The sequence below is a fragment of the Lemur catta genome, chromosome 7 (assembly GCF_020740605.2).
Source record: "Lemur catta isolate mLemCat1 chromosome 7, mLemCat1.pri, whole genome shotgun sequence".
NCBI lineage: Eukaryota > Metazoa > Chordata > Mammalia > Primates > Lemuridae > Lemur > Lemur catta.
In genome coordinates this window covers 556,432-576,901 of record NC_059134.1, presented here as the reverse complement: position 1 = coordinate 576,901, position 20,470 = coordinate 556,432, and positions in this window count along the sequence as shown.

The following is a 20,470-nucleotide window of genomic DNA, read 5'->3' as shown; positions in this document are numbered from 1 at the left end:
ACAGTGTTAGGGTTAGGGTTAGGGTTAGCATCCGCCCTAGGGTAATGTTAGGGTTAGGGTTAGGGTTAGCATCAGCCCTAGGATAGTGTTAGTGTTAGGGTTAGCATCAGCCCTAGGATAGTGTTAGGGTTAGGGTTAGGGTTAGCATCAGCCCTAGGATAGTGTTAGGGTTAGGGTTAACATAAATCCTAGGATAGTGTTAGGGTTAGGGTTAGGGTTATCATCAGGCCTAGGATAGTGTTAGGGTTAGGGTTAGGGTTAGGATCAGTTCAAGGATAGTGTTAGGGTTAGCGTTAGGGTTAGCATCTGCCCTAGGATAGTGTTAGGGTTAGGGTTAGGCTTAGCATCAGCCCAAGGATAGTGTTAGGGTTAGGGTAAGCATCAGCCCTAGGATAGTGTTTGGGTTAGGGTTAGGGTTAGCATCAGGCCCAGGATAGTGTTAGGGTTAGGGTTAGCATCAGCCCAAGGATAGTGTTAGGGTTAGGGTTAGGGTTAGCATCAGCCCTAGGATAGTGTTAGGGTTAGGGTTAGCATCAACCCTAGGATAGTGTTTGGGTTAGGGTTAGGGTTAGCATCAGCCCTAGGATAGTGTTAGGGTTAGGGTTACCCTCAGCCCTAGGAGAGTGTTAGGGTTAGGGATAGGGTTAGCATCAGGCCTAGGATAGTGTTAGGGTTAGGGTTAATGTTAGCATCAGCCCTAGGATAGTGTTAGGGTTAGGGTTAGCATCAGCCCTAGGATAGTGTCAGGGTTAGGGTTAGGGTTATCATCAGGCCTAGGATAGTGTTAGGGTTAGGGTTAGCATCAGCTCTAGGATAGTGTTAGGGTTAGGGTTAGGGTTAGCATCAGCCGTAGGATAGTGTTAAGGTTAGGGTTAGGGTTATCATCAGGCCTAGGATAGTGTGAGGGCTAGGGTTAGCATCAGACTTAGGATAGTGTTAGGGTTAGGGTTAGGGTTATCATCAGGCCTAGGATAGTGTTAGGGTTAGGGTTAGCATCAGCCCTAGGATAGTGTTAGGGTTAGGGTTAGGGTAAGCATCAGCCCAAGGATAGTGTTAGGGTTAGGGTTAGGGTTAGCATCAGCCCTAGGATAGTATTAGGGTTAGGGTTAGGGTTAGCATCAGACCTAGGATAGTGTTAGGGTTAGGGTTAGGGATAGCATCAGCCCTAGGATAGTGTTAGGTTAAGGGTTAGGGTTAGCATCAGCCCTAGGATATTATTAGGGTTAGGGTTAGCATCAGCCCCAGAATAGTGTTAGGGTTAGGGTTAGGGTTAGCACCAGGCCTAGGATAGTGTTAGTGTTAGGGTTAGCATCAGCCTTAGGATAGTGTTAGGGTTAGGGTTAGGGTTAGCATCAGCCGTAGGATAGTGTTAGGGTTAGGGTTAGCCTCAGCCCTAGGATAGTGTTAGAGTTAGGGTTAGGGTTAGCATCAGCCCTAGGATAGTGTTAGGGTTAGGGTTAGGGTTAGCATCAGCCCTAGGATAGTATTAGGGTTAGGGTTAGGGTTAGGGTTAGGGTTAGGGTTAGCATCAGCTCTAGGATAGTGTTAGGGTTAGGGTTAGGGTTAGCATCAGCCCTAGGATAGTGTTAGGGTTAGGGTTAGGGTTAGCATCAGCCCTAGGATAGTGTTAGTGTTAGGGTTAGCATCAGCCCTAGGATGGTGTTAGGGTTAGGGTTATGGTTATCATCAGGCCTAGGATAGTGTTAGGGTTAGGGTTAGCATCATCCCTAGGATAGTGTTAGGGTTAGGGTTAGGTTAGCATCAGCCCTAGGATAGTGTTAGGGTTAGGGTTAGCATCAGCCCTACGATAGTGTTAGAGTTAGGCTTAGGGTTAGCATCAGGCCTAGGATAGTGTTAGGGTTAGGGTTAGCATCAGCCCTAGGATAGTCTTAGAGTTAGGGTTAGGGTTAGCATCAGCCGTAGGATAGTGTTAGGGTTAGGGTTAGCCTCAGCCCTAAGATAGTGTTAGAGTTAGGGTTAGGGTTAGCATCAGCCCTAGGATAGTGTTAGGGTTAGGGTTAGGGTTAGCATCAGCCCTAGGATAGTGCTAGTGTTAGGGTTAGCATCAGCCCTAGGATAGTGTTAGGGTTAGGGTTAGGGTTAGCATCCGCATTAGGATAGTGTTAGGGTTAGGGTTAGGGTTAGCATCAGCCCTAGGATAGTGTTAGGGTTAGGGTTAGCATCAGTCCTAGGATAGTGTGAGGGTTAGGGTTAGGGTTAGCATCAGCCCTAGGATAGTGTTAGGGTTAGGGTTAGCATCAGCCCTAGGATAGTGTTAGGGTTAGGGTTAGGGTTAGCATCAGCCCTAGGATAGTGTTAGGGTTAGGGTTAGGTTTAGCATCCGCCCTAGGATAGTGTTAGGGTTAGGGTTAGGGTTAGCATCAGCCCTAGGATAGTGTCAGGGTTAGTGTTAGGGTTATCATCAGGCCTAGGATAGTGTTAGGGTTAGGGTTAGCATCAGCTCTAGGATAGTGTTAGGGTTAGGGTTAGGGTTAGCATCAGCCCTAGGATAGTATTAAGGTTAGGGTTATGGTTATCATCAGGCCTAGTATAGTGTGAGGTCTAGGGTTAGCATCAGACTTAGGATAGTGTTAGGGTTAGGGTTAGGGTTAGCATCAGCCCTAGGATAGTGTTAGGGTTAGGGTTAGGGTTAGCATCAGCCCTAGGATAGTGTTAGGGTTAGGGTTAGCATCAGGCCTAGGATAGTGTTAGGGTTAGGGTTAGGGTTAGCATCAGGCCTAGGATAGTGTTAGGGTTAGGGTTAGCATCAGCCCTAGGATAGTGTTAGGGTTAGGGTTAGGGTTAGCATCAGCCGTAGGATAGTGTTAGGGTTAGGGTTAGCCTCAGCCCTAAGATAGTGTAGAGTTAGGGTTAGGGTTAGCATCAGCCCTAGGATAGTGTTAGGGTTAAGGTTAGGGTTAGCATCAGCCCTTGGAGAGTGTTAGTGTTAGGGTTAGGGATAGCATCAGCCCTAGGATAGTGTTAGTGTTAGGGTTAGCATCAGCACTAGGATAGTGTTAGGGTTAGGGTTAGCATCAGCCCTAGGATAGTGTTAGGGTTAGGGTTAGGGTTAGCATCCTCCCTAGGATAATGTTAGGGTTAGGGTTAGGGTTAGCATCAGCCCTAGGATACTGTTAGTGTTAGGGTTAGCATGAGCCCTAGGAGAGTGTTAGGCTTAGGGTTAGGGTTAGCATCCGCCCTAGGATAGTGTTAGGGTTAGGGTTAGGGTTAGCATCAGCCCTAGGATAGTGTCAGGGTTAGGGTTAGGGTTATCATCAGGCCTAGGATAGTGTTAGGGTTAGGGTTAGCATCAGCTCTATGATAGTGTTAGGGTTATGGTTAGGGTTAGCATCAGCCCTAGGATAGTGTTAAGGTTAGGGTTAGGGTTATCATCAAGCCTAGGATAGTATGAGGGCTAGGGTTAGCATCAGACTTAGGATAGTGTTAGGGTTAGGGTTAGGGTTAGCATCAGCCCTAGGATAGTGTTAGGGTTAGGGTTAGCATCAGCCCTAGGATAGTGTTAGGGTTAGGGTTAGGGTTATCATCAGGCCTAGGATAGTGTTAGGGTTAGGGTTAGCATCAGCGTAGGATAGTGTTAGGGTTAGGGTTAGGGTTAGCATCAGCCTTAGGATAGTGTTAGGGTTAGGGTTAGCATCAGGGCTAGGATAGTCTTAGGGTTAGGGTTAGGGTTAGCATCAGGCCTAGTATAGTGTTAGGGTTAGGGTTAGCATCAGCCCTAGGATAGTGTTAGGGTTAGGGTTAGGGTTAGCATCAGCCGTAGGATAGTGTTAGGGTTAGGGTTAGCCTCAGCCCTAAGATAGTGTAGAGTTAGGGTTAGGGTTAGCATCAGCCCTAGGATAGTGTTAGGGTTAAGGTTAGGGTTAGCATCAGCCCTTGGAGAGTGTTAGTGTTAGGGTTAGGGTTAGCATCAGCCCTAGGATAGTGTTAGTGTTAGGGTTAGCATCAGCCCTAGGATAGTGTTAGGGTTAGGGTTAGCATCAGCCCTAGGATAGTGTTAGGGTTAGGGTTAGGGTTAGCATCCGCCCTAGGATAATGTTAGGGTTAGGGTTAGGGTTAGCATCAGCCCTAGGATAGTGTTAGTGTTAGGGTTAGCATCAGCCCTAGGATAGTGTTAGGGTTAGGGTTAGGGTTAGCATCCGCCCTAGGATAGTGTTAGGGTTAGGGTTAGGGTTAGCATCAGCCCTAGGATAGTGTTAGGATTAGGGTTAACATAAATCCTAGGATAGTGTTAGGGTTAGGGTTAGGGTTATCATCAGGCCTAGGATAGTGTTAGGGTTAGGGTTAGGGTTAGCATCAGTTCAAGGATAGTGTTACGGTTAGCGTTAGGGTTAGCATCTGCCCTAGGATAATGTTAGGGTTAGGGTTAGTGTTAGCATCAGCCCAAGCATAGTGTTAGGGTTAGGGTTAGCAGCAGCCCTAGGATAGTGTTAGGGTTAGTGTTAGGGTTAGCATCAGACCCAGGATAGTGTTAGGGTTAGGGTTAGCATCAGCCCAAGGATAGTGTTAGGGTTAGGGTTAGGGTTAGCATCAGCCCTAGGATAGTGTTAGGGTTAGGGTTAGCATCAACCCTAGGATAGTGTTTGGGTTAGGGTTAGGGTTAGCATCAGCCCTAGGATAGTGTTAGGGTTAGGGTTACCCTCAGCCCTAGGAGAGTGTTAGGGTTAGAGATAGGGTTAGCATCATGCCTAGGATAGTGTTAGGGTTAGGGTTAGGGTTAGCATCAGCCCTAGGATAGTGTTAGGGTTAGGGTTAGCATGAGCCCTAGGATAGTGTCAGGGTTAGGGTTAGGGTTATCATCAGGCCTAGGATAGTGTTAGGGTTAGGGTTAGCATCAGCTCTAGGATAGTGTTAGGGTTATGGTTAGGGTTAGCATCAGCCTTAGGATAGTGTTAGGGTTAGGGTTAGGGTTAGCATCAGCCGTAGGATAGTGTTAGGGTTAGGCTTAGCCTCAGCCCTATGATAGTGTTAGAGTTAGGGTTAGGGTTAGCATCAGCCCTAGGATAGTGTTAGGGTTAGGGTTAGGGATAGCATCAGCCCTAGGATAGTGTTAGGGTTAGGGTTTGGGTTAGCATCAGCCTTAGGATAGTGTTAGGGTTAGGGTTAGCATCAGGCCTAGGATAGTGTTAGGGTTAGGGTTAGGGTTAGCATCAGGCCTAGGATAGTGTTAGGGTTAGGGTTAGCATCAGCCCTAGGATAGTGTTAGGGTTAGGGTTAGGGTTAGCATCAGCCGTAGGATAGTGTTAGGGTTAGGGTTAGCCTCAGCCCTAAGATAGTGTAGAGTTAGGGTTAGGGTTAGCATCAGCCCTAGGATAGTGTTAGGGTTAAGGTTAGGGTTAGCATCAGCCCTTGGAGAGTGTTAGTGTTAGGGTTAGGGTTAGCATCAGCCCTAGGATAGTGTTAGTGTTAGGGTTAGCATCAGCCCTAGGATAGTGTTAGGGTTAGGGTTAGCATCAGCCCTAGGATAGTGTTAGGGTTAGGGTTAGGGTTAGCATCCGCCCTAGGATAATGTTAGGGTTAGGGTTAGGGTTAGCATCAGCCCTAGGATAGTGTTAGTGTTAGGGTTAGCATCAGCCCTAGGATAGTGTTAGGGTTAGGGTTAGGGTTAGCATCCGCCCTAGGATACTGTTAGGGTTAGGGTTAGGGTTAGCATCAGCCCTAGGATAGTGTTAGGGTTAGGGTTAACATAAATCCTAGGATAGTGTTAGGGTTAGGGTTAGGGTTATCATCAGGCCTAGGATAGTGTTAGGGTTAGGGTTAGGGTTAGCATCAGTTCAAGGATAGTGTTACGGTTAGCGTTAGGGTTAGCATCTGCCCTAGGATAGTGTTAGAGTTAGGGTTAGGGTTAGCATCAGCCCAAGGATAGTGTTAGGGTTAGGGTTAGCAGCAGCCCTAGGATAGTGTTAGGGTTAGGTTTAGGGTTAGCATCAGGCCCAGGATAGTGTTAGGGTTAGGGTTAGCATCAGCCCAAGGATAGTGTTAGGGTTAGGGTTAGGGTTAGCATCAGCCCTAGGATAGTGTTAGGGTTAGGGTTAGCATCAACCCTAGGATAGTGTTTGGGTTAGGGTTAGGGTTAGCATCAGCCCTAGGATAGTGTTAGGGTTAGGGTTACCCTCAGCCCTAGGAGAGTGTTAGGGTTAGGGATAGGGTTAGCATCAGGCCTAGGATAGTGTTAGGGTTAGGGTTAGGGTTATCATCAGCCCTAGGATAGTGTTAGGGTTAGGGTTAGCATGAGCCCTAGGATAGTGTCAGGGTTAGGGTTAGGGTTATCATCAGGCCTAGGATAGTGTTAGGGTTAGGGTTAGCATCAGCTCTAGGATAGTGTTAGGGTTATGGTTAGGGTTAGCATCAGCCCTAGGATAGTGTTAAGGTTAGGGTTAGGGTTAACATCAGGCCTAGGATGGTGTGAGGGCTAGGGTTAGCATCAGACTTAGGATAGTGTTAGGGTTAGGGTTAGGGTTAGCATCAGCCCTAGGATAGTGTTAGGGTTAGGTTTAGCATCAGCCCTAGGATAGTGTTAGGGTTAGGGTTAGGGTTATCATCAGGCCTAGGATATTGTTAGGGTTAGGGTTAGCATCAGCCCTAGGATAGTGTTAGGGTTAGGGTTAGGGTTAGCATCAGCCCTAGGATAGTGTTAGGGTTAGGGTTAGGGTTAGCATCAGCCCTAGGATAGTATTAGGGTTAGGGTTAGGGTTAGCATCAGCCCTAGGATAGTGTTAGGGTTAGGGTTAGGGATAGCATCAGCCCTAGGATAGTGTTAGGGTTAGGGTTAGAGTTAGCATCAGCCCTAGGATATTATTAAGGTTAGGGTTAGCATCAGCGCTAGAATATTGTTAGGGTTAGGGTTAGGGTTAGCACCAGGCCTAGGATAGTGTTAGTGTTAGGGTTAGCATCAGCCTTAGGATAGTGTTAGGGTTAGGGTTAGGGTTAGCATCAGGCCTAGGATAGTGTTAGGGTTAGGGTTAGCCTCAGCCCTAGGATAGTGTTAGAGTTAGGGTTAGGGTTAGCATCAGCCCTAGGATAGTGTTAGGGTTAGGGTTAGGGTTATCATCAGGCCTAGGATAGTGTTAGGGTTAGGGTTAGCATCAGCTCTAGGATAGTGTTAGGGTTAGGGTTAGGGTTAGCATCAGCCCTAGGATAGTGTTAAGGTTAGGGTTATGGTTATCATCAGGCCTAGTATAGTGTGAGGTCTAGGGTTAGCATCAGACTTAGGATAGTGTTAGGGTTAGGGTTAGGGTTAGCATCAGCCCTAGGATAGTGTTAGGGTTAGGGTTAGCATCAGCCCTAGGATAGTGTTAGGGTTAGGGTTAGGGTTATCATCAGGCCTAGGATAGTGTTAGGGTTAGGGTTAGCATCAGCCCTAGGATAGTGTTAGGGTTAGGGTTAGGGTTAGCATCAGCCCTAGGATAGTGTTAGGGTTAGGGTTAGGGTTAGCATCAGCCCTAGGATAGTGTTAGGGTTAGGGTTAGGGTTAGCATCCGCCCTAGGATAGTGTTAGGGTTAGGGTTAGGGTTAGCATCAGCCCTAGGATAGTGTTAGGGTTAGGGTTAACATAAATCCTAGGATAGTGTTAGGGTTAGGGTTAGGGTTATCATCAGGCCTAGGATAATGTAAGGGTTAGGGTTAGGGTTAGCATCAGCCCAAGGATAGTGTTAGGGTTAGGGTTAGCAGCAGCCCTAGGATAGTGTTAGGGTTAGGGTTAGGGTTAGCATCAGGCCCAGGATAGTGGTAGGGTTAGGGTTAGCATCAGCCCAAGGATAGAGTTAGGGTTAGGGTTAGGGTTAGCATCAGCCCTAGGATAGTGTTAGGGTTAGGGTTAGCATCAACCCTAGGATAGTGTTTGGGTTAGGGTTAGGGTTAGCATCAGCCCTAGGATAGTGTTAGGGTTAGGGTTACCCTCAGCCCTAGGAGAGTGTTAGGGTTAGGGATAGGGTTAGCATCAGGCCTAGGATAGTGTTAGGGTTAGGGTTAGGGTTAGCATCAGCCCTAGGATAGTGTTAGGGTTAGGGTTAGCATGAGCCCTAGGATAGTGTCAGGGTTAGGGTTAGGGTTATCATCAGGCCTAGGATAGTGTTAGGGTTAGGGTTAGCATCAGCTCTAGGATAGTGTTAGGGTTATGGTTAGGGTTAGCATCAGCCCTAGGATAGTGTTAAGGTTAGGGTTAGGGTTATCATCAGGCCTAGGATGGTGTGAGGGCTAGGGTTAGCATCAGAATTAGGATAGTGTTAGGGTTAGGGTTAGGGTTAGCATCAGCCCTAGGATAGTGTTAGGGTTAGGTTTAGCATCAGCCCTAGGATAGTGTTAGGGTTAGGGTTAGGGTTATCATCAGGCCTAGGATATTGTTAGGGTTAGGGTTAGCATCAGCCCTAGGATAGTGTTAGGGTTAGGGTTAGGGTTAGCATCAGCCCTAGGATAGTGTTAGGGTTAGGGTTAGGGTTAGCATCAGCCCTAGGATAGTATTAGGGTTAGGGTTAGGGTTAGCATCAGCCCTAGGATAGTGTTAGGGTTAGGGTTAGGGATAGCATCAGCCCTAGGATAGTGTTAGGGTTAGGGTTAGAGTTAGCATCAGCCCTAGGATATTATTAAGTTTAGGGTTAGCATCAGCCCTAGAATATTGTTAGGGTTAGGGTTAGGGTTAGCACCAGGCCTAGGATAGTGTTAGTGTTAGGGTTAGCATCAGCCTTAGGATAGTGTTAGGGTTAGGGTTAGGGTTAGCATCAGCCGTAGGATAGTGTTAGGGTTAGGGTTAGCCTCAGCCCTAGGATAGTGTTAGAGTTAGGGTTAGGGTTAGCATCAGCACTAGGATAGTGTTAGGGTTAGGGTTAGGGTTATCATCAGGCCTAGGATAGTGTTAGGGTTAGGGTTAGCATCAGCTCTAGGATAGTGTTAGGGTTAGGGTTAGGGTTAGCATCAGCCCTAGGATAGTGTTAAGGTTAGGGTTATGGTTATCATCAGGCCTAGTATAGTGTGAGGTCTAGGGTTAGCATCAGACTTAGGATAGTGTTAGGGTTAGGGTTAGGGTTAGCATCAGCCCTAGGATAGTGTTAGGGTTAGGGTTAGCATCAGCCCTAGGATAGTGTTAGGGTTAGGGTTAGGGTTAGCATCAGCCCTAGGATAGTGTTAGGGTTAGGGTTAGCATCAACCCTAGGATAGTGTTAGGGTTAGGGTTAGGGTTATCATCAGGCCTAGGATAGTGTTAGGGTTAGGGTTAGCATCAGCCCTAGGATAGTGTTAGGGTTAGGGTTAGGGTTAGCATCAGCCCTAGGATAGTGTTAGGGTTAGGGTTAGCATCAGCCCTAGGATAGTGTTAGGGTTAGGGTTAGGGTTAGCATCAGGCCTAGGATAGTGTTAGGGTTAGGGTTAGCATCAGCCCTAGGATAGTGTTAGGGTTAGGGTTAGGGTTAGCATCAGCCGTAGGATAGTGTTAGGGTTAGGGTTAGCCTCAGCCCTAAGATAGTGTAGAGTTAGGGTTAGGGTTAGCATCAGCCCTAGGGTAGTGTTAGGGTTAGGGTTAGGGTTAGCATCAGCCCTTGGAGAGTGTTAGGGTTAGGGTTAGGGTTAGCATCAGCCCAAGGATAGTGTTAGTGTTAGGGTTAGCATCAGCCCTAGGACAGTGTTAGGGTTAGGGTTAAGGTTAGCATCCGCATTAGGATAGTGTTAGGGTTAGGGTTAGGGTTAGCATCAGCCCTAGGATAGTGTTAGGGTTAGGGTTAGCATCAGCCCTAGGATAGTGTTAGGGTTAGGGTTAGGGTTAGCATCAGCCCTAGGATAGTGTTAGGGTTAGGGTTAGGGTTAGCATCCGCCCTAGGAGAGTGTTAGGGTTAGGGTTAGGGTTAGCATCAGCCCTAGGATAGTGTCAGGGTTAGTGTTAGGGTTATCATCAGGCCTAGGATAGTGTTAGGGTTAGGGTTAGCATCAGCTCTAGGATAGTGTTAGGGTTAGGGTTAGGGTTAGCATCAGCCCTAGGATAGTATTAAGGTTAGGGTTATGGTTATCATCAGGCCTAGTATAGTGTGAGGTCTAGGGTTAGCATCAGACTTAGGATAGTGTTAGGGTTAGGATTAGGGTTAGCATCAGCCCTAGGATAGTGTTAGGGTTAGGGTTAGCATCAGGCCTAGGATAGTGTTAGGTTTAGGGTTAGGGTTAGCATCAGGCCTAGGATAGTGTTAGGGTTAGGGTTAGCATCAGCCCTAGGATAGTGTTAGGGTTAGGGTTAGGGTTAGCATCAGCCGTAGGATAGTGTTAGGGTTAGGGTTAGCCTCAGCCCTAAGATAGTGTAGAGTTAGGGTTAGGGTTAGCATCAGCCCTAGGATAGTGTTAGGGTTAAGGTTAGGGTTAGCATCAGCCCTTGGAGAGTGTTAGTGTTAGGGTTAGGGTTAGCATCAGCCCTAGGATAGTATTAAGGTTAGGGTTATGGTTATCATCAGGCCTAGTATAGTGTGAGGTCTAGGGTTAGCATCAGACTTAGGATAGTGTTAGGGTTAGGATTAGGGTTAGCATCAGCCCTAGGATAGTGTTAGGGTTAGGGTTAGCATCAGGCCTAGGATAGTGTTAGGGTTAGGGTTAGGGTTAGCATCAGGCCTAGGATAGTGTTAGGGTTAGGGTTAGCATCAGCCCTAGGATAGTGTTAGGGTTAGGGTTAGGGTTAGCATCAGCCGTAGGATAGTGTTAGGGTTAGGGTTAGCCTCAGCCCTAAGATAGTGTAGAGTTAGGGTTAGGGTTAGCATCAGCCCTAGGATAGTGTTAGGGTTAAGGTTAGGGTTAGCATCAGCCCTTGGAGAGTGTTAGTGTTAGGGTTAGGGTTAGCATCAGCCCTAGGATAGTGTTAGTGTTAGGGTTAGCATCAGCCCTAGGATAGTGTTAGGGTTAGGGTTAGCATCAGCCCTAGGATAGTGTTAGGGTTAGGGTTAGGGTTAGCATCCGCCCTAGGATAATGTTAGGGTTAGGGTTAGGGTTAGCATCAGCCCTAGGATAGTGTTAGTGTTATGGTTAGCATCAGCCCTAGGATAGTGTTAGGGTTAGGGTTAGGGTTAGCATCCGCCCTAGGATAGTGTTAGGGTTAGGGTTAGGGTTAGCATCAGCCCTAGGATAGTGTCAGGGTTAGGGTTAGGGTTATCATCAGGCCTAGGATAGTGTTAGGGTTAGGGTTAGCATCAGCTCTAGGATAGTGTTAGGGTTATGGTTAGGGTTAGCATCAGCCCTAGGATAGTGTTAAGGTTAGGGTTAGGGTTATCATCAGGCCTAGGATAGTATGAAGGCTAGGGTTAGCATCAGACTTAGGATAGTGTTAGGGTTAGGGTTAGGGTTAGCATCAGCCCTAGGATAGTGTTAGGGTTAGGGTTAGCATCAGCCTTAGGATAGTGTTAGGGTTAGGGTTAGGGTTATCATCAGGCCTAGGATAGTGTTAGGGTTAGGGTTAGCATCAGCCCTAGGATAGTGTTAGGGTTAGGGTTAGCATCAGGCCTAGGATAGTGTTAGGGTTAGGGTTAGGGTTAGCATCAGGCCTAGGATAGTGTTAGGGTTAGGGTTAGCATCAGCCCTAGGATAGTGTTAGGGTTAGGGTTACGGTTAGCATCAGCCGTAGGATAGTGTTAGGGTTAGGGTTAGCCTCAGCCCTAAGATAGTGTAGAGTTAGGGTTAGGGTTAGCATCAGCCCTAGGATAGTGTTAGGGTTAAGGTTAGGGTTAGCATCAGCCCTTGGAGAGTGTTAGTGTTAGGGTTAGGGTTAGCATCAGCCCTAGGATAGTGTTAGTGTTAGGGTTAGCATCAGCCCTAGGATAGTGTTAAGGTTAGGGTTAGCATCAGCCCTAGGATAGTGTTAGGGTTAGGGTTAGGGTTAGCATCCGCCCTAGGATAATGTTAGGGTTAGGGTTAGGGTTAGCATCAGCCCTAGGATAGTGTTAGTGTTAGGGTTAGCATCAGCCCTAGAATAGTGTTAGTGTTAGGGTTAGGGTTAGCATCCGCCCTAGGATAGTGTTAGGGTTAGGGTTAGGGTTAGCATCAGCCCTAGGATAGTGTTAGGGTTAGGGTTAACATAAATCCTAGGATAGTGTTAGGGTTAGGGTTAGGGTTATCATCAGGCCTAGGATAGTGTTAGGGTTAGGGTTAGTGTTAGCATCAGTTCAAGGATAGTGTTACGGGTAGCGTTAGGGTTAGCATCTGCCCTAGGATAGTGTTAGGGTTAGGGTTAGGGTTAGCATCAGCTCTAGGATAGTGTTAGGGTTATGGTTAGGGTTAGCATCAGCCCTAGGATAGTGTTAAGGTTAGGGTTAGGGTTATCATCAGGCCTAGGATGGTGTGAGGGCTAGGGTTAGCATCAGACTTAGGATAGTGTTAGGGTTAGGGTTAGGGTTAGCATCAGCCCTAGGATAGTGTTAGGGTTAGGTTTAGCATCAGCCCTAGGATAGTGTTAGGGTTAGGGTAGGGTTATCATCAGGCCTAGGATATTGTTAGGGTTAGGGTTAGCATCAGCCCTAGGATAGTGTTAGGGTTAGGGTTAGGGTTAGCATCAGCCCTAGGATAGTGTTAGGGTTAGGGTTAGGGTTAGCATCAGCCCTAGGATAGTATTAGGGTTAGGGTTAGGGTTAGCATCAGCCCTAGGATAGTGTTAGGGTTAGGGTTAGGGATAGCATCAGCCCTAGGATAGTGTTAGGGTTAGGGTTAGGGTTAGCATCAGCCCTAGGATATTATTAAGGTTAGGGTTAGCATCAGCCCTAGAATAGTTTTAGGGTTAGGGTTAGGGTTAGCACCAGGCCTAGGATAGTGTTAGTGTTAGGGTTAGCATCAGCCTTAGGATAGTGTTAGGGTTAGGGTTAGGGTTAGCATCAGCCGTAGGATAGTGTTAGGGTTAGGGTTAGCCTCAGCCCTAGGATAGTGTTAGAGTTAGGGTTAGGGTTACCATCAGCCCTAGGATAGTGTTAGGGTTAGGGTTAGGGTTAGCATCAGCCCTAGGATAGTATTAGGGTTAGGGTTAGGGTTAGGGTTAGGGTTAGCATCAGCTCTAGGATAGTGTTAGGGTTAGGGTTAGGGTTAGCGTCAGCCCTAGGATAGTGTTAGGGTTAGGGTTAGGGTTAGCATCAGGCCTAGGATAGTGTTAGGGTTAGGGTTAGCATCAGCCCTAGGATAGTGTTAGGGTTAGGGTTAGGGTTAGCATCAGCCCTAGGATAGTGTTAGGCTTAGGGTTAGCATCAGCCCTAGGATGGTGTTAGGGTTAGGGTTAGGGTTATCATCAGGCCTAGGATAGTGTTAGGGTTAGGGTTAGCATCAGCCCTAGGATAGTGTTAGGGTTAGGGTTAGGTTAGCATCAGCCCTAGGATAGTGTTAGTGTTAGGGTTAGCATCAGCCCTACGATAGTGTTAGGGTTAGGCTTAGGGTTAGCATCAGGCCTAGGATAGTGTTAGGGTTAGGGTTAGCATCAGCCCTAGGATAGTCTTAGGGTTAGGGTTAGGGTTAGCATCAGCCCTAGGATAGTGTTAGGGTTAGGGTTAGCATCAACCCTAGGATAGTGTTTGGGTTAGGGTTAGGGTTAGCATCAGCCCTAGGATAGTGTTAGGGTTAGGGTTAGCCTGAGCCCTAGGAGAGTGTTAGGGTTAGGGATAGGGTTAGCATCAGGCCTAGGATAGTGTTAGGGTTAGGGTTAGGGTTAGCATCAGCCCTAGGATAGCGTTGGGTTAGGGTTAGCATCAGCCCTAGGATAGTGTCAGGGTTAGTGTTAGGGTTATCATCAGGCCTAGGATAGTGTTAGGGTTAGGGTTAGCATCAGCTCTAGGATAGTGTTAGGGTTAGGGTTAGGGTTAGCATCAGCCCTAGGATAGTGTTAAGGTTAGGGTTATGGTTATCATCAGGCCTAGTATAGTGTGAGGTCTAGGGTTAGCATCAGACTTAGGATAGTGTTATGGTTAGGGTTAGGGTTAGCATCAGCCCTAGGATAGTGTTAGGGTTAGGGTTAGCATCAGCCCTAGGATAGTGTTAGGGTTAGGGTTAGGGTTATCATCAGGCCTAGGATAGTGTTAGGGTTAGGGTTAGCATCAGCCCTAGGATAGTGTTAGCGTTAGGGTTAGGGTTAGCATCAGCCCCAGAATAGTGTTAGGGTTAGGGTTAGCATCAGCCCTAGGATAGTGTTAGGGTTAGGGTTAGGGTTAGCATCAGGCCTAGGATAGTGTTAGGGTTAGGGTTAGCATCAGCCCTAGGATAGTGTTAGGGTTAGGGTTAGGGTTAGCATCAGCCGTAGGATAGTGTTAGGGTTAGGGTTAGCCTCAGCCATAAGATAGTGTAGAGTTAGGGTTAGGGTTAGCATCAGCCCTAGGATAGTGTTAGGGTTAGGGTAAGGGTTAGCATCAGCCCTTGGAGAGTGTTAGGGTTAGGGTTAGGGTTAGCATCAGCCCTAGGATAGTGTTAGTGTTAGGGTTAGCATCAGCCCTAGGATAGTGTTAGGGTTAGGGTTAGCATTAGCCCTAGGATAGTGTTAGGGTTAGGGTTAGGGTTAGCATCCGCCCTAGGATAATGTTAGGGTTAGGGTTAGGGTTAGCATCAGCCCTAGGATAGTGTTAGTGTTAGGGTTAGCATCAGTCCTAGGATAGTGTTAGGGTAAGGGTTAGGGTTAGCATCCGCCCTAGGATAGTGTTAGGGTTAGGGTTAGGGTTAGCATCAGCCCTAGGATAGTGTTAGGGTTAGGGTTAACATAAATCCTAGGATAGTGTTAGGGTTAGGGTTAGGGTTATCATCAGGCCTAGGATAGTGTTAGGGTTAGGTTTAGGGTTAGCATCAGTTCAAGGATAGTGTTACGGTTAGCGTTAGGGTTAGCATCTGCCCTAGGATAGTGTTAGGGTTAGGGTTAGGGTTAGCATCATCCCAAGGATAGTGTTAGGGTTAGGGTTAGCATCAGCCCTAGGATAGTGTTAGGGATAGGGTTAGGGTTAGCATCAGGCCCAGGATAGTGTTAGGGTTAGGGTTAGCATCAGTCCAAGGATAGTGTTAGGGTTAGGGTTAGGGTTAGCATCAGCCCTAGGATAGTGTTAGGGTTAGGGTTAGCATCAACCCTAGGATAGTGTTTGGGTTAGGGTTAGGGTTAGCATCAGCCCTAGGATAGTGTTAGGGTTAGGGTTAGCCTCAGCCCTAGGAGAGTGTTAGGGTTAGGGATAGGGTTAGCATCAGGCCTAGGATAGTGTTAGCGTTAGGGTTAGGGTTAGCATCAGCCCTAGGATAGTGTTAGGGTTAGGGTTAGCATCAGCCCTAGGATAGTGTCAGGGTTAGTGTTAGGGTTATCATCAGGCCTACGATAGTGTTAAGGTTAGGGTTAGCATCAGCTCTAGGATAGTGTTAGGGTTAGGGTTAGGGTTAGCATCAGCCCTATGATAGTGTTAAGGTTAGGGTTATGGTTATCATCAGGCCTAGTATAGTGTGAGGTCTAGGGTTAGCATCAGACTTAGGATAGTGTTAGGGTTAGGGTTAGGGTTATCATCAGCCCTAGGATAGTGTTAGGGTTAGGGTTAGCGTTAGCCCTAGGATAGTGTTAGGGTTAGGGTTAGGGTTAGCATCAGGCCTAGGATAGTGTTAGGGTTAGGGTTAGCATCAGCCCTAGGATAGTGTTAGGGTTAGGGTTAGGGTTAGCATCAGCCGTAGGATAGTGTTAGGGTTAGGGTTAGCCTCAGCCCTAAGATAGTGTTAGAGTTAGGGTTAGGGTTAGCATCAGCCCTAGGATAGTGTTAGGGTTGGGTTAGGGTTAGCATCAGCCCTTGGAGAGTGTTAGGGTTAGGGTTAGGGTTAGCATCAGCCCTAGGATAGTGTTAGTGTTAGGGTTAGCATCAGCCCTAGGATAGTGTTAGGGTTAGGGTTAGCATCAGCCCTAGGATAGTGTTAGGGTTAGGGTTAGCGTTAGCATCAGGCCTAGGATAGTGTTAGTGTTAGGGGTAGCATCAGCCCTAGGATAGTGTTAGGGTTAGGGTTAGGGTTAGCATCCGCCCTAGGGTAATGTTAGGGTTAGGGTTAGGGTTAGCATCAGCCCTAGGATAGTGTTACCGTTAGGGTTAGCATCAGCCCTAGGATAGTGTTAGGGTTAGTGTTAGGGTTAGCATCAGCCCTAGGATAGTGTTAGGGTTAGGGTTAACATAAATCCTAGGATAGTGTTAGGGTTAGGGTTAGGGTTATCATCAGGCGTAGGATAGTGTTAGGGTTAGGGTTAGGGTTAGGATCAGTTCAAGGATAGTGTTAGGGTTAGCGTTAGGGTTAGCATCTGCCCTAGGATAGTGTTAGGGTTAGGGTTAGGGTTAGCATCAGCCCAAGGATAGTGTTAGGGTTAGGGTAAGCATCAGCCCTAGGATAGTGTTAGGGTTAGGGTTAGGGTTAGCATCAGGCCCAGGATAGTGTTAGGGTTAGGGTTAGCATCAGCCCAAGGATAGTGTTAGGGTTAGGGTTAGGGTTAGCATCAGCCCTAGGATAGTGTTAGGGTTAGGGTTAGCATCAACCCTAGGATAGTGTTTGGGTTAGGGTTAGGGTTAGCATCAGCCCTAGGATAGTGTTAGGGTTAGGGTTACCCTCAGCCCTAGGAGAGTGTTAGGGTTAGGGATAGGGTTAGCATCAGGCCTAGGATAGTGTTAGGGTTAGGGTTAATGTTAGCATCAGCCCTAGGATAGTGTTAGGGTTAGGGTTAGCATCAGCCCTAGGATAGTGTCAGGGTTAGCGTTAGGGTTATCATCAGGCCTAGGATAGTGTTCGGGTTAGGGTTAGCATCAGCTCTAGGATAGTGTTAGGGTTAGGGTTAGGGTTAGCATCAGCCCTAGGATAGTGTTAAGGTTAGGGTTAGGGTTATCATCAGGCCTAGGATAGTGTGAGGGCTAGGGTTAGCATCAGACTTAGGATAGTGTTAGGGTTAGGGTTAGCGTTATCATCAGGCCTAGGATAGTGTTAGGGTTAGGGTTAGCATCAGCCCTAGGATAGTGTTAGGGTTAGGGTTAGGGTTAGCATCAGCCCTAGGATAGTGTTAGGGTTAGGGTTAGGGTTAGCATCAGCCCTAGGATAGTATTAGGGTTAGGGTTAGGGTTAGCATCAACCCTAGGATAGTGTTAGGGTTAGGGTTAGGGATAGCATCAGCCCTAGGATAGTGTTAGGGTTAGGGTTAGGGTTAGCATCAGCCCTAGGATATTATTAGGGTTAGGGTTAGCATCAGCCCTAGTATAGTGTTAGGGTTAGGGTTAGGGTTAGCACCAGGCCTAGGATAGTGTTAGTGTTAGGGTTAGCATCAGCCTTAGGATAGTGTTAGGGTTAGGGTTAGGGTTAGCATCAGCCGTAGGATAGTGTTAGGGTTAGGGTTAGCCTCAGCCCTAGGATAGTGTTAGAGTTAGGGTTAGGGTTAGCATCAGCCCTAGGATAGTGTTAGGGTTAGGGTTAGGGTTAGCATCAGCCCTAGGATAGTATTAGGGTTAGGGTTAGGGTTAGGGTTAGGGTTAGCATCAGCTCTAGGATAGTATTAGGGTTAGGGTTAGGGTTAGCATCAGCCCTAGGATAGTGTTAGGGTTAGGGTTAGGGTTAGCATCAGCCCTAGGATAGTGTTAGTGTTAGGGTTAGCATCAGCCCTAGGATGGTGTTAGGGTTAGGGTTAGGATTATCATCAGGCCTAGGATAGTGTTAGGGTTAGGGGTAGCATCATCCCTAGGATAGTGTTAGGGTTAGGGTTAGGTTAGCATCAGCCCTAGGATAGTGTTAGGGTTAGGGTTAGCATCAGCCCTACGATAGTGTTAGGGTTAGGCTTAGGGTTAGCATCAGGCCTAGGATAGTGTTAGGGTTAGGGTTAGCATCAGCCCTAGGATAGTCTTAGAGTTAGGGTTAGGGTTAGCATCAGCCGTAGGATAGTGTTAGGGTTAGGGTTAGCCTCAGCCCTAAGATAGTGTTAGAGTTAGGGTTAGGGTTAGCATCAGCCCTAGGATAGTGTTAGGGTTAAAGTTAGAGTTAGCATCAGCCCTAAGATAGTGCTAGTGTTAGGGTTAGCATCAGCCCTAGGATAGTGTTAGGGTTAGGGTTAGGGTTAGCATCCGCATTAGGATAGTGTTAGGGTTAGGGTTAGGGTTAGCATCAGCCCTAGGATAGTGTTAGGGTTAGGGTTAGCATCAGTCCTAGGATAGTGTGAGGGTTAGGGTTAGGGTTAGCATCAGCCCTAGGATAGTGTTAGGGTTAGGGTTAGCATCAGCCCTAGGATAGTGTTAGGGTTAGGGTTAGGGTTAGCATCAGCCGTAGGATAGTGTTAGGGTTAGGGTTAGCCTCAGCCCTAAGATAGTGTTAGAGTTAGGGTTAGGGTTAGCATCAGTCCTAGGATAATGTTAGGGTTAGGGTTAGGGTTAGCATCAGCCCTAGGATAGTGTTAGTGTTAGGGTTAGCATCAGCCCGAGGATAGTGTTAGGGTTAGGGTTAGGGTTAGCATCCGCCCTAGGATAGTGTTAGGGTTAGGGTTAGGGTTAGCATCAGCCCTAGGATAGTGTCAGGGTTAGTGTTAGGGTTATCATCAGGCCTAGGATAGTGTTAGGGTTAGGGTTAGGGTTAGCATCAGCCCTAGGATAGTGTTAAGGTTAGGGTTATGGTTATCATCAGGCCTAGTATAGTGTGAGGTCTAGGGTTAGCATCAGACTTAGGATAGTGTTAGGGTTAGGGTTAGGGTTAGCATCAGCCCTAGGATAGTGTTAGGGTTAGGGTTAGCATCAGCCTTAGGATAGTGTTAGGGTTAGGGTTAGGGTTATCATCAGGCCTAGGATAGTGTTAGGGTTAGGGTTAGCATCAGCCCTAGGATAGTGTTAGGGTTAGGGTTAGGGTTAGCATCAGCCCTAGGATAGTGTTAGGGTTAGGGTTAGCATCAGGCCTAGGATAGTGTTAGGGTTAGGGTTAGGGTTAGCATCAGGCCTAGGATAGTGTTAGGGTTAGGGTTAGCATCAGCCCTAGGATAGTGTTAGGGTTAGGGTTAGGGTTAGCATCAGCCGTAGGATAGTGTTAGGGTTAGGGTTAGCCTCAGCCCTAAGATAGTGTAGAGTTAGGGTTAGGGTTAACATCAGCCCTAGGATAGTGTTAGGGTTAAGGTTAGGGTTAGCATCAGCCCTTGGAGAGTGTTAGTGTTAGGGTTAGGGTTAGCATCAGCCCTAGGATAGTGTTAGTGTTAGGGTTAGCATCAGCCCTAGGATAGTGTTAGGGTTAGGGTTAGCATCAGCCGTAGGATAATGTTAGGGGTAGGGTTAGGGTTCGCATCAGCCCTAGGATAGTGTTAGTGTTAGGGTTAGCATCAGCCCTAGGATAGTGTTAGTGTTAGGGTTAGGGTTAGCATCCGCCCTAGGATAGTGTTAGGGTTAGGGTTAGTGTTAGCATAAGCCCTAGGATAGTGTTAGGGTTAGGGTTAACACAAATCCTAGGATAGTGTTAGGGTTAGGGTTAGGGTTATCATCAGGCCTAGGATAGTGTTAGGGTTAGGGTTAGGGTTAGCATCAGTTCAAGGATAGTGTTACGGTTAGCGTTAGGGTTAGCATCTGCCCTAGGATAGTGTTAGGGTTAGGGTTAGGGTTAGCATCAGCCCAAGGATAGTGTTAGGGTTAGGGTTAGCATCAGCCCTAGGATAGTGTTAGGGTTAGGGTTACGGTTAGCATCAGGCCCAGGATAGTGTTAGGGTTAGGGTTAGCATCAGCCCAAGGATAGTGTTAGGGTTAGGGTTAGGGTTAGCATCAGCCCTAGGATAGTGTTAGGGTTAGGGTTAGCATCAACCCTAGGATAGTGTTTGGGTTAGGGTTAGGGTTAGCATCAGCCCTAGGATAGTGTTAGGGTTAGGGTTACCCTCAGCCCTAGGAGAGTGTTAGGGTTAGGGATAGGGTTAGCATCAGGCCTAGGATAGTGTTAGGGTTAGGGTTATGGTTAGCATCAGCCCTAGGATAGTGTTACGGTTAGGGTTAGCATCAGCCCTAGGATAGTGTCAGGGTTAGGGTTAGGGTTATCATCAGGCCTAGGATAGTGTTAGGGTTAGGGTTAGCATCAGCTCTAGGATAGTGTTAGGGTTATGGTTAGGGTTAGCATCAGCCGTAGGATAGTGTTAAGGTTAGGATTAGGGTTATCATCAGGCCTAGGATAGTGTGAGGGCTAGGGTTAGCATCAGACTTAGGATAGTGTTAGGGTTAGGGTTAGGGTTAGCATCAGCCCTAGGATAGTGTTAGGGTTAGGGTTAGGGTTAGCATCAGCCGTAGGATAGTGTTAGGGTTAGGGTTAGCCTCAGCCCTAAGACAGTGTAGAGTTAGGATTAGGGTTAGCATCAGCCCTAGGATAGTGTTAGGGTTAAGGTTAGGGTTAGCATCAGCCCTTGGAGAGTGTTAGTGTTAGGGTTAGGGTTAGCATCAGCCCTAGGATAGTGTTAGTGTTAGGGTTAGCATCAGCCCTAGGATAGTGTTAGGGTTAGGGTTAGCATCAGCCCTAGGATAGTGTTAGGGTTAGGGTT